This window comes from Sorex araneus, chromosome 3 (genome assembly GCF_027595985.1).
Source record: "Sorex araneus isolate mSorAra2 chromosome 3, mSorAra2.pri, whole genome shotgun sequence".
Lineage (NCBI taxonomy): Eukaryota > Metazoa > Chordata > Mammalia > Eulipotyphla > Soricidae > Sorex > Sorex araneus.
The window spans coordinates 46,029,868-46,042,956 of NC_073304.1; the positions used below are offsets into that span (position 1 = coordinate 46,029,868).

Here is a 13,089-nt window from a genome sequence, read left to right on the forward strand (position 1 = left end):
AGCAAAGCATGTACTCTAGTATCTGAACTATCTCTTGGCCCTCTAATTTATTTGGTTTTGAGGAGAATTCTCTCATGTTATATTGGATTTTAATGTTGTTTATAAAAATCATTTGCAGGAATATTTCTGAATGAGTGCACAAATATATAGAAGTTTGGTTTTTAAAATATGGTCTCAATTCACTGGTGGACCCTCCCCCCATACCCAACCCTCTCCCCACAAAAAACAAATCAAACATTGTTACTAGCTAGAAGGGAGACATTTTGTTCTTGCAAAATGTTTTTGGTATGTTAGCATAAATGGTAATAGCAAGAGGTAGTTCTTGCTCTAAAATTATTTACAGTCCAGGGCAGCATCTGGTCATATAAACAACTTATAACACAAAGTGTATCAGACTCCACGAGGTATAGATCAAATAGATCCGGTATCAATGACCAGAAAGAAAAATGCATGTTGTCAATTCCTGCATTACTTATTAGGAAAATCCCATATAGATGCAAAATTTTAAAAATGAGTAGAATAATAGTTTAGTAGTTAAGACAGTTATTTAGTATGATTATACATTAATAGATTTATTTTTTCTTTTCAATGTTATGGATGAAACCTAAGGCCTCTCATATAAAAGGTAAATGCTCTACAGCTATGTTACATCTCTGACTCATTAACTTCTACTTATTTTAGAGTTATCAAAAACTTTTGTATCACACAGATTAACCTTGAATACAGTGTAGGAGGATCCTCTGCAGGGTGAAAAGTTGAGAAGTGGGACATGAAGATCTCAGGGAGCCACTTTGGAATACATTTGCTATTTATTAAGGTTTTCGGCAGAGCCTGGCAAGCGATCCGTGGCTTACTCGATATGCCAAAAATGGTAACAATGACGGTTCTCATTCCCCTGACCCAGAAAGAGCCCTCAGTACACCATCAGGCTATACTAGTATGTGACAGGGACAAATGGAGACATTATTGGCGCCCGCTCAAGCAAATTGATGAACAATGGGATGACAGTGACAGTGATATTTTAGAGTCATCCCTGTGATTAGAAGGCAAATTTAAGATGATTTTTGAATAAAATATAATTTTACCTCGTTGCAAATGTGTTTTTTCAATTTTTATCCTTGTCATCTAATTTCTTTATTGGAGCAATAGCATAGTTGGTAGGGAGTTTGCCTTGCACGCGGCCGACCTGGGTTTGATCCCTCCGCCCCTCTTGGAGAGCCTGGCAAGCTACTGAGAGTATCTCACCCGCATGGCAGAGCCTGGTAAACTACCCGTGGCATATTTGATATGCCAAAAACAGTGACAAGAAGTCTCACAATGGAGACGTTACTGTGCCCGCATGAGCAAATTGTTGAACAGGGTGATAGTGCTACAGTGCTATATTGCCTCTTTAACTTTAACATCTTGTCCTGTGCATTTTCTATATTTAAGTTCTTTCTTTTACATGTAGGATGAAACATTTTACATCTTATAGCCACCATTAGGGCTTGAATCAAACTCTAGGTTGGAAAGGATTCACCAAATACGTAGATTTCTCTTCTCCTTCATTTAGTATATTTTGGGGGAGAATTTGGGCCATTTCCACTGATGATCAGAGGGATTCAAGAATCTCTCTGTATTCAAGAATTACTCAAGGTGGTGTTCATTGCACCACATTCGGAAGACTTGGAGATAAGGTTAGCCACATGCAAGACAAAAGCCTTAACCTCTGTATAGTCTTCCTTTTATTTGTGTGCTATGTGAAGCGATACATTGAATTATATAATATATTAATTTTTTGTTCATGAAGAAAATTAAAAGGATGCCACTGAATCCAATAGACTTATTAAATCCATTTGTGGAGACAGAGACTTATTTTTTTGCCTGAAGTTATTTAGAGGGTTAAGTTTTTTTTATGAAATTGAATGGAATTGAATGGAATGGAATGCTTTAGTTATTTTCACATTTTTTTTTCATCATGGTGTCTTTACTATGAGCATTCTGACATTTGTATTTGTGATTTTCTTAATTGTCCTATAATATATGCGAAAATAGGATATTTGCTGGTAATAGTTTAAGATCAATTTAATAGTTTTGTTTACTAAATAGCACTGTAGCACTGTTGTCCCATTGTTTATCAATTTGCTCGAGCAGGCACCAGCAATGTCTCCATTGTGAGACTTGTTACTGTTTTGGTGTATCGAATACACCACAGGTAGCTTGCCAGGCTCTGCTGTGTGAGTGGGATATTCTGAGTAGCTTGCTGGGCTCTCCGAGAGGGACAGGGGAATTGAACCCCGGTCAGCCGTTTACAAGGCAAACGTCTACCCACTGTGCTATCATTTAGTCCCCCAAAAAGCAAAATATAATAATAATTATTATTATAATAATAATGATAAATATACTTTTTTTGTTATTCTCCTCTAACATCTTTGTTTTTCAAAAAATGTAGCCCTTACAAAAAAATTTTAAAAATTTAGCCAGACTCAAATGTAGCCATTTCAAAAAACGTACCTTTCTCTCCTCAACAGCTTAGATCAGGGGTATCTTTTGTTTACTAAGAAAGCGTTATATATTTCTTTTAAGTCTTCTAGGGAGGGGCCATTTGCATTTCAGTTTATATTCTCCTAATGAATTTTATTTATGCTGTTTTTCACTACACTTAAATATTTTTAAATGATATTTTTTCTTCTTCATTACTTCTGCCAGTGGGTTAAAGATCACCTTTTTTTCCTCATCTCAGCTTTCTTACTTCCCATGTACTATACTATACTTACAACACCAATTCAAATGAAATATAAGTGAGTGGCAAGGTCATTTTTGGCATGAAAGGACTCAGAAATTTAAAAAATCCACTTTGTCATGAAGTATATTGTGACAAATTTATGACTAAATTCACAACAAAGTCAATCTCAGCAAGAGAACTTCTTTCCTGATATTTCAATGCAAGTTATTTTTTGAGTCTCAGTGGTATTAGGGGCTACTCTTGGCTCTGTTTGGGGTTGCTCCTGGGGGCACTTAGAAGACTATGTGATGTTGGGGATTGAACCCATCACTCCTGTTTGCAGAGCCTGCATTGTTCATCCTCACATTAACTCTGATAAGACCAATTCATATTACTTGCCATTCTTGAGCCAGTGATTGTTACTAAATGCATGAAATGTGCTAAGTGTCTGAGACTTGCGTCCATTCCTGGAGTCTGGGAAGTAGGACCAACCCTATCAGAACCATAAGGACTTGGGGTGGGAGGAATGCTGCCTAAATCAGGGTGCTAGTCCAGAGGGCAAATGGGTGCTGGACAAGCAAATGCTATGTCCACTGTAATCTCCTTTCCAGGCACGCTCTAAGCCTTTCAGAGCTCAGGTTTCTGTATTTTGATTTTGACTCTGCTGACATCCACGAGGAATACTGTAGAATACTGTAGCGTTTTCATTGAATACTAGCAAATCAAGACAACAGGGGAGTAGAACAATACTTGAGATTTCCCCTTTTAGAATTGTGGCAGGGATAAATAAATATTTATTTCCCTATCCTTATGATTCCTGACAGTAATTTGGAGGATGGGAATGTTCTTAGATAGGTGAGAGGACTCCATTGTGCCAATCCTATGTCCCCAATCCTTAATCCCTATGTGTACCTTTAGTCTCAGAGTTTAGACCACATTAAGGGCATGCTGATGCCATACTTCTTATTCTCTGTACCATCCCTCATGCTGATACCTTCAGAGGCATGATGCTACCAATCAGACTATAGCACAGTTTTTGCCATACAATATTATTTGCTAATTGTGTTGCTTTGCTCAGTCCTGCCAAATTCCTACTTCACAAGGTGATCATAAGTATTAGGGAGTATGGGGCCACAGAGGTAGTACAGCATCTAAGGCACTTTCCTTGCACACTGCCAACCTGAGTTTGATCTCTGCCACCCCATTAGGTCCTCCGAGACTGCCAGGAATGATCCTTTAAGTGCAGAGACAGGAGTACGCTCTGAGCACCACACCCAAACAAACAAACTAACATATCAAAGTATCTTGAGGATAAGTGTGAATGTGGCCTGGCACAGAGTCTGAAATAGATGTTATTCCTGGAACAATTCTCAGGAGCCAGTTATCTACTAACATTCCTGGTTTTGTGCTTTTCTAAGTCTCTTATTTCCCTATTGTAGCTCCTTCAGTTGCTTGTATTTGATGTGTTCTTTTCTTTTTGAATTAGCACTTATCCTGAGCTGTAAACTTTTACCAAATTTTAAAATGTCTGATAGCTTATAGTAGGTAAATTCTTCATGAGTCTTAAAATTTATATTGTACTTATTGAATGCTATTCCCTTTGATGCTTGGCCACTGGATTGTCTCAGTGGTACTATGGTGAGATAGTATGCATTGTCTTCATTTTTCAGTTAGGGAAACTAACTTAGAGAGGTTTTTGCAGAAGGGAGAAACTTACCACAGTATTATGGAGACAAGTCTGGAACTCAATCTGACACTTGATTGAAATCAACCTGACACTTCTCTAATGAGTGGTTGGACACGTTATTGAGCTGTATAATTGCCTGTTCAGAGTGCAGATTTTAGAAACTCCCCCTCAAAAGTTCTGATGTGGGGTATAGGGGAGAAACTGTGGACATTCATGGTGGAAAATGTACACTGGTGAAGGGACAGGTGTTGAAACATTATATGACTGAAACCCAATCAAGAACAACTTTGTAACTGTACCTTACTGTGATTCAACTCAAAAAAAAATTTTTTTTTAAAGTTCTGATGTGATAGATATGGACTAGGTTAGAAGAATCTGAACTTATTATATAATAAGGCTCCCAGGTGATTGTCCCAGAAGTGGCCCAGAGATCACAAGTTCACAGAACACCCTGTCTGTGCTTTTGCCTCCTTAAAGTTTCTCCAGTGGAATGTGGGAACTGCTCTTCTACCTTAAGGTTCTGCCACCTGTATTGCTTGCTACTTGACATGATTGCCCTTTTCTGGCTTCTTACTTTTTACAACGATGCCTTAACCCTCTGGGAAGCTGATCTAATATTCTTTGGTGATTTCAGCACCCAAACATGTGTTAAGAATCCATGTATTTGCTGCCATTTAACATGTATATAATAGGAGCTTGAGAAATGTTTATTGATTACTTTTGTCTTCTGTAAATATATGTCTAGTCCTCTTGTATTTGTTCAGTTTTTCTCTAGTAGGCTTAAGATGCTTAAGGAAAGGGTCTAGCAGGTCTTCTGTTTTCTTTGTATTACCTGGAAATTCTCTGTATTTATAGATGCTCAGCAAAAACTGCTGACTCACAAATTTAATGATGGAGGATGCCTGATACACATTGGTTGAATTAATTAGCCATTGAAAGGTTTTGGTTGCCACTGTTCTTTATACATGGAGAATTTTAATGTCTGGAAAGTCTTTTGAAGTTTCATTCTTGGTTTTCCACCTTAAATTTTCAGAGGGGAGGAAATAAAAAATAACCCAATTTTTTTTAGCCTCAGAGGTAACTTATTTAATGACTTGACATTCTTTGTTTTGCATAAAGAAATGTTTAACCAAGATTCCTCAGGTTATAGTCAAATGGCCAAACATTTAAAAACAAATGTTCACACACAAATATGCAGTCAAGATTTACTTCTAAATGAAAAAGCTTGTAGACCCAGTCTCTACTTTCATCTCTTTTTTTGATTTGTGGAAATAAACAGGTTTCCCTTAAGCATATCCAAATTCCTATCAAGGATAATTGTAGAAAGCCTAGAACTTCACAGGACCTGGGGTTGGAGATAGAACAAAAGTACACCTAATGTATAACATAGTGACATGGTGACACATTTGATAAAATTGCATTATATAATTGACAGTTTTAAAATGAATAAGACTTAAATGTTTTCTCTGAGACAAAGAACAAGTAAGAGAGAAAGATACAAAGAGAAAAATATGTGAGGTAAAAATATTAACTCAGAGTTAAACATTATCATGTGTGCACCCTAAATACTTTATAATTTTATTTGTTAATTATACTTCAATTCAGATGAACAATAAAACAGCATGTCTTCTCTTCAAGGAGTCTACAACCTGAATCAGAATGACAGTCAACGTGTGTAATAGATCATTGAGAATAAAATATTTCTGTTGATTTCAGGAGTTTCTGAATCCTAAAGATGATTTAGTTCAGTCCTCTCACTTTTCAGGCAAAGGGGTTGGAAGAAGAGATAAGTGATGTGGCAAATCCACAGAGAACAGTAAAGACATTAAACTCTGATCCAGAGTCATGGTTCCTTTTTTCCCCAATTAAGGACCCCTTTCAGACCAAAACAAAGCCTAAGATCTGCAGAAAAAAACGTTTGCATTTCACTGGAGTCTTGATAATTTGCTGGTGATGACCAGGGCCAAAAGGCTTGTCAAACTGGAGGGTTACAAGTTATATCAAGGGGTGAAGAGTATGGGACTTCAGCCAGGAGGCTAATTGGCATGGGACTGAGTATGTGAGTCATACAATGTTCAGTGAGGAGGCAGAAAGCAGGATTGAGAAGAGTCTGGGCCAAGAAAAATAGAATGCAAGCTACAAATATAATGCTAATATTTCTGACTACCACAATAAAAAAGGTAAAAAGAAACAGATGTAATTAATTTGAATAATACATTTTATTTAACCAATTACCCTAAAATATTATTCCAGCATGTAATAAAAATGATAAAGTATAGCCCTTTGTGATAGCACAGCGGTTGGGCGTTTGCCTTTCATGCGGCTGACCCGAGTTCAATTCCTCCGCCCCTCTCAGAGAGCCCAGCAAGCTCCTGAGAGTATTTTTTTTTTTTTTGCTTTTTGGGTCACACCCAGCAATGCTCAGGGGTTACTCCTGGCTTTGCACTCAGGAATTACTCCTGGCGGTGCTCGGGGGACCATATGGGATGCCGGGGATCGAACCCGGGTCGGCCGCGTGCAAGGCAAATGCCCTACCCACTGTGCTATCGCTCCGGCCCCTCCTGAGAGTATTGAGCCCGTGCAGCAGAGCCTGGCAAGCTACGTGTGGCATATTGGATATGCCAAAAACAGTAACAATAAGTCTCTCAATGAGAGACGTTACTGGTACCCGCTCGAACAGAAATTTCAATTTACTTTTTTCTATTGAGTCTTTGAAATTTGTTGTATATTTTGCAAAGCCCACACCAAAGCTTTAATAGCTATGAGTGACTACTAGCTTCTGGATTGAACAATGCTGCTTAGAAGGAGTCTCTGTAGGAGAGAGACTGGGAGAGCAGCATAATTCCAAGTTGACTAAGGATCTCTAACATAATGATTTTCCAGCATGAATATGCATAGAACACCCCTGAGGATCTGAGTGAACTGCAGTCTGATTCACAGGTTCTGGGACAGTCCTTTCTGCTTGTGGCTTCTTTTTACTCTGGGCTGTGACAGAGGTATGTTTCCATGGAGACGAAAGCCAAAATAAAGGATGCTCAGGTGAAAGGAAAAGTGGTTCTGACAGAGATGATGATAGTGAGTCAGGCTATGGATGGATAGCCACCGCTGCATTTCACTTCTTTTGTATTTGTTTTAGGATTCAATTTTAGCATATAACCTCTGAGGAACCTTTGGTTGAATTGTAATGATTGACATAGATAACCAAAAATCAGATGTGTCAGACATGTAATGCGATTCAGAGATGACCGCTAGACTAGAACTGTTATGGACTGGATTCCACGGGATGTCAAAAGACCGCATGGCTGCCCACCAACAAGATGGTCAGACTTCTTCATCAAAACCCTGAATGAACGGTTTGAGGCTCTTCCTGTTCCTGGATCGAGCAGATATCATTGGGCTACACTAGCATGCAACAGGGACAAATGGAGATGTTACTGACGCCCACTTGAACTAATCGAAGATCCACGGGAAGACAAGTGACAAATGACAGATATTGTTAAGGCAGACAATATCTAACAGAAGGAAGAGCCCTCACTTCCTAGAGGGTTCCAGCCGTCTTTACACCTGACCCGCACTGTACTAAGGGCCCACGCCACAGATCCTGAAGTGAGTGGCCATGTACATAGCCACGTGACAGATCTATTCCACAAATTACGTGTTGTTTACAGTTATTCTTCTTGTCATTCTGTGAGGATGGGTAGCTAAGACAGAGAGCAATTTCATTAACTACAAAAACTCACCCCCAGCACAGCAAGAACACTGGAAAATCGAGGGTGAAATGTATCAACTCACCAGGTTCAAAGGACAAAAACAATATCACCAAAGTAATAAAAAACACAAGCAAATCCTCAGATACTCTCTATAGTAATACTATGATGAGGGTATTCAGTGAGTTCAAAGAAATGATAACACAGGTGGTCAATAATGCACATGACAGTTTGAGAGTGGAAATGCAAAAAGTGACAGAAGTGAAGAACAGGGCAGGTGTCAATAGAAGCCCAATAGAAGCTCTAAAAAGCATAATAAAAGATCAAGGAGCTCAAAGATGGGAAGGAGAAATCAGTAGGAATTAACAGAAAGTGGGAAATAGTCTGAAAAAAAATTATAGCTTTACAAAGAAAAGCCCATAAGAAATATATCAGATCTGTCAAATGAGACGAGCTAGATGAATATGAAAAGATACAGTACAAACAACACCAAGAATACTCTATCCAGCTAGCTTATCATTCAGATCTGAAGACACTATACAAAGCTTCATGGATGGCAACAGCTTAGGGAATTCATAGTTTTGAAACAAGTTTTGCAAGAAGCATTAAGAGTTCCTTTAAAGAAAGGGAGAAACATCCCATCTTGTGGCATTGATTATGGCACTCACTAACAGTGCATATGGTCATCCTATAATAGAATAATAAATGTTAAAACATATATCAATTGATAATCACAAATTGACATATATTTATTTATTTTATGGTAATTCTCTTTGCCACTCTTTAGAGTTTTTTTTTGGACCAAGTAATATGAAATAAATTTGTTATATGCCTGTGAAACAGGGAGAAAAAATGCAGATTTGTCTATGACAGGGAAGATAGGATGATTACTGAAAGAAGAGCAAAGTACAAAATAAATTTAATGCTGGGGGGAATTGTCTGCCATAGAGGCAGGGGGAGGGATGGGGGGGGATACTGGGACATTGGTGGTGGAAAATGTGCACTGGTAGAGGGATGAGTGTTTAATCATTTTATGACTAAAACTCGAACATGAAAGCTTTGTAACTATGTCTCACAGTGATTCAATAAAAAAAGAAAAAAAGAAATTAAATTTAATGCAATATATTTTTGATGCTAGAGTTGAAAATTTATGTAAATAAGAATAGGCAATATAATATGTTGTATTAAATGAGTTGGATTGCTTTATTTATGTTAATATAATATAGCAATCAGTCACTACAAATTGACATTTGTTGATTTATTTTCTGATACTTCCATTTGTCATTTCTTTAAGTTTTGTTAGAGCATATGAAATAAATTTGTTACATATCTTCCAAGAGGGCAGGCTAATGGGTGGTAGGAAACCTGGGGACACTGATGGAGGGAAGGGGCATTGTTGGTGGGATTGGTGTTGAGATTTATATGCCTTAAAAAACTTTATTATGAATAACTTAAGTTGTGTTTTAATGAAGAAAAAATATTCAGACTATATAACTCGGTACAAGTGTCATGTGGAAGACTACATACTATTTATATGTAGTCTTTACACTTCCACATAACACTTGTACCGAGTTATATAGTCTGAAATGTTTTTCTTCATTAAAACACAATGACTTAAAAGTTATATTTTGCTGATGGGCTGGAGCAAGAGTGCAGCAGGTAGGGCGTTCATCTTCCATGCAACTGACCCGAGTTCGATTCCTCCACCCCTCTCGGAGAGCCCAGCAAGCTACCGAGAGTTTCTCGCCCACACGGCAGAGCCTGGCAAACTACCCATGGCGTATTCAATATGCCAAAAACAGTGACAACAAGTGTCACAATGGAGACATTATTGGTGTCCGCTCGAGCAAATTGATGACAATGGGATGACAGTGACAGTGGCTTTGCTGAAAATATAGCTAATAGATAATGGAGTAGCTGCAGGTGGGGGATAGTAAGAAATAAACCAGGAGCTTTTGTCTTATAAATAAATCTGCCACCTCATCTGTGCTGGGCAGAGAGCCAGGCAGCAGACTTCTCATATACATGTGGCTATGGGAACCAAGGAGAGCCAAGGGGACAAGCTGTGAGGTCCCGGCATGAGTGGACAGTATATTCTGGAACAGATGATCCAGTGTAAGGTTGGGACATAGAACATTGGTTGCTTCAAAACCACCTTCTGAATGTCAATAGCTACAACTTCATAAGCATCTGGTGCTTTGTATGCAAATCTTTCATACAGTATAAATTCAGGAATAAATCCTTCATGCTGACACAGGCAAGTTCAGAATTAACATCAGTTTGTGTTGAACCTATTATTCTCTTGGGATCCTTTTTAAAATCTTAAGTAATGTTTTGTGCCTTAAATTATGTTTCGTATCAGTAGTGATACAGAAACCTCTTTTAAAAATTATAGTTTTTGCTTGGCCCAGATAAGATCTGGAGCTGCTGCTCGAGAAACAGACCCTCTGCTCGTACAGACTATGATCCAAGAGGTCTTCTAACCCATTTTGGCATCCAGAGCGGCTTCTTACAGACATGCCTCTAGACTGTGAACTGAACAAAAATATCAGAAATCCAAAACCGCGTGGCCGCAACAGCTCATAGAATCTTCATTCTCAGCAATGAAAAGAAATTATTAAATGATGTCTTTTCAGCAGGCCTGATTGTTGGAGGAAAATTCCAAACAATAACAGTGAGTTCGCTATTGAATATTGAATGTATTCAAAGTATAGAGAATAAAATGAAGATCATTAGCTACTTAGGTGGGGGCTGGGTGGGAGGGGGGTATATTGGGGTTCTTGGTGGTGAAACATGTGCACTGGTGAAGGGATGAGGGTTCGATCATTGTATGACTGACAGTTAAACCTGAAAGCTTTGTATTTTTTTTCTCACGGTGATTCAATATAATAAAATTTAAAAAATAAATAAAAAATAAATAAAAATTATAGTTTTTGCCTTTTATATCTTTTAAACAATTCTGTGAGTTAATGTTGGTAAGTATTGTAGACAATATTTGTCAGTACTTTTTATTTTTCTGAAAGAATACAATGCATTGCTTTTATTTCTGCTCACATCCACATCTCAGCATTTAGTGGTCCTGAACAGAAAAGTGGGGAAATGTAGCAATTTGCCAGGAAGTCAACATGTGGCCAGCGTGGGGTTTCTGCTGCAGACGCCAGAAGCAGCCCCCAGGACCGAAAGACTCATCGGATTCGAGGTTCTTTTTGTTCTAGTTGTCCGATTCCAAACCAGAACCATATAGATTGCCAGGACGGCAGGTGAGAGAGAGCCCTGTTTAACACATCTTCTGTTTGTAAAAGCTAAAGCAGCTAGAGGAAAAAGGAGACAATTCATTCAGATATATTGTCTGATGACTGTTCTTTTAACCTTATCAAAATCTAAGCTTAAAAACGCGCATGGGCTTCGGGTAACAGCAGAAGGCAGAGGGAGCCGAGGATCCCATGTGCCTCTCCCCGGCTGGTGTAGAGGAAATCAATGTGGTTTCAAAACTAAGCCAGGTGGTCAGGCTCTTTCCAGTCTTACCTGATTGCAGCTAAGGGCGTGTCATGGAGAGCAGGTTGTGTGTGTGTGTGTGTGTGTGTGTGTGTGTGTGTGTGTGTGTGTGTGTTGCAACAGGGGCATGAGAAGGAAGGAAAAGCAGTATCCTGGGGTAAAGGTGGCGGAGACTTTCTTGATTCCAGAACTTCGACTAATGGACAGTGGTTACATAGGACAGAGTGTTTTGATACAGCATGACTTGGATATTTTTCAGTGGACAACAAATTAGCATATTGGACAGGAGCCTAGGAGAAATGGCCTTTCAGTAGGCGCATCCTTATGGAGTTCCTGTAGATGAGGCAGTCCTCAAGACAGGTCCCTACTGTGGAGGCGAGTCTATGGGGATAAAGACGGTGTAGATGGTAGGCGGCTAGTCTGACCAGTTGCTGCAACACTGCCCTTCGGCAGGTGTAGCAGCTTCATGCTCTCTTTAGGCATCAGGAGGCATCCAAGCTCCTACAGCACGACCTTGATGCTGTAGGAATTCTGATCCTTGGCCAGCACTGAGATGGCTCTCGGGTCCACCATGCCGTTAGAACTATTAACTCTGTTCATATTAATTTTTGTGACAGATCTTACAAAGGTTGGGGGATATGCTTCTGTGTACTTAGGTTCACATTCTATTTTAAAGCTTTATATTCAGTTTTCCTAAATTGTTCTTGGAAGCCAAACAATTATTATCTCTATTCATGATGGTGTGTCATGTCTTCATCATCTTCTAGACCTCAGCTAACTGTGCCATCTCCTACGTCTTTCTGGTCTTCTTCAAGTTCTTCCAACAGTCGGAAATTGTGAGGGAATTTTACTCCCAAGCTGGTGGTGGCTGCCATATTATATCACTCAATAATTTTTATTTTAGCTAGACTTGGGCTAGAGTGATAGCACAGCAGGTAGGGTGTTTGCCTTGCATGCAGCCGGCCCGGGTTTGATTCCCCTGCCCCTCTTGGAGAGCCTGGCAAGCTACTGAGAGTATCTCACCGTATGGCAGAGCCTGGCAAGGTACCCGTGTCATATTGAATATGCCAAAAGAGTAACAACAAATCTCACGATGGAGACTTTTTGGTGCCCACTCAAGCAAATCGATGAGCAATGGGATGACAGTGACAGTGACAGCTAGACTTAAAAGATTTTATTGTCATACTGGTCCCTTCTCTATCTTATCAACCCTCCACCCCAAACACACTTGTGGTTGATTCCAAACATTGACAGGTCCTCCTACCCCTTGTTTTCCCTGGCTGTGCCAGTTTATATGTATGTATATATATGTGTATATATTTATGTGTGTATGTATATATGTGTATATATACGTATGTGTATAATTTATTTATATTTCACAAATAAATGATCTGTCCCTCTCCTTTTGATTCATTTCACTCAGTATAGTACTTTCCATATCCATCCATTTATGATGGGAGGTAAACTGGGGACACTGGTACTGGGAAACGTACACT

The 13,089-nt window shown here is 39.0% G+C and overlaps 1 pseudogene; it reads right to left on the bottom strand.

The window, feature by feature from the left end:
- Window positions 1-11,974: 11,974 nt before the first annotated feature.
- On the bottom strand, window positions 11,975-12,468 carry LOC101555069 (ubiquitin-conjugating enzyme E2 variant 1-like; annotated as a pseudogene).
- Window positions 12,469-13,089: the final 621 nt, after the last annotated feature.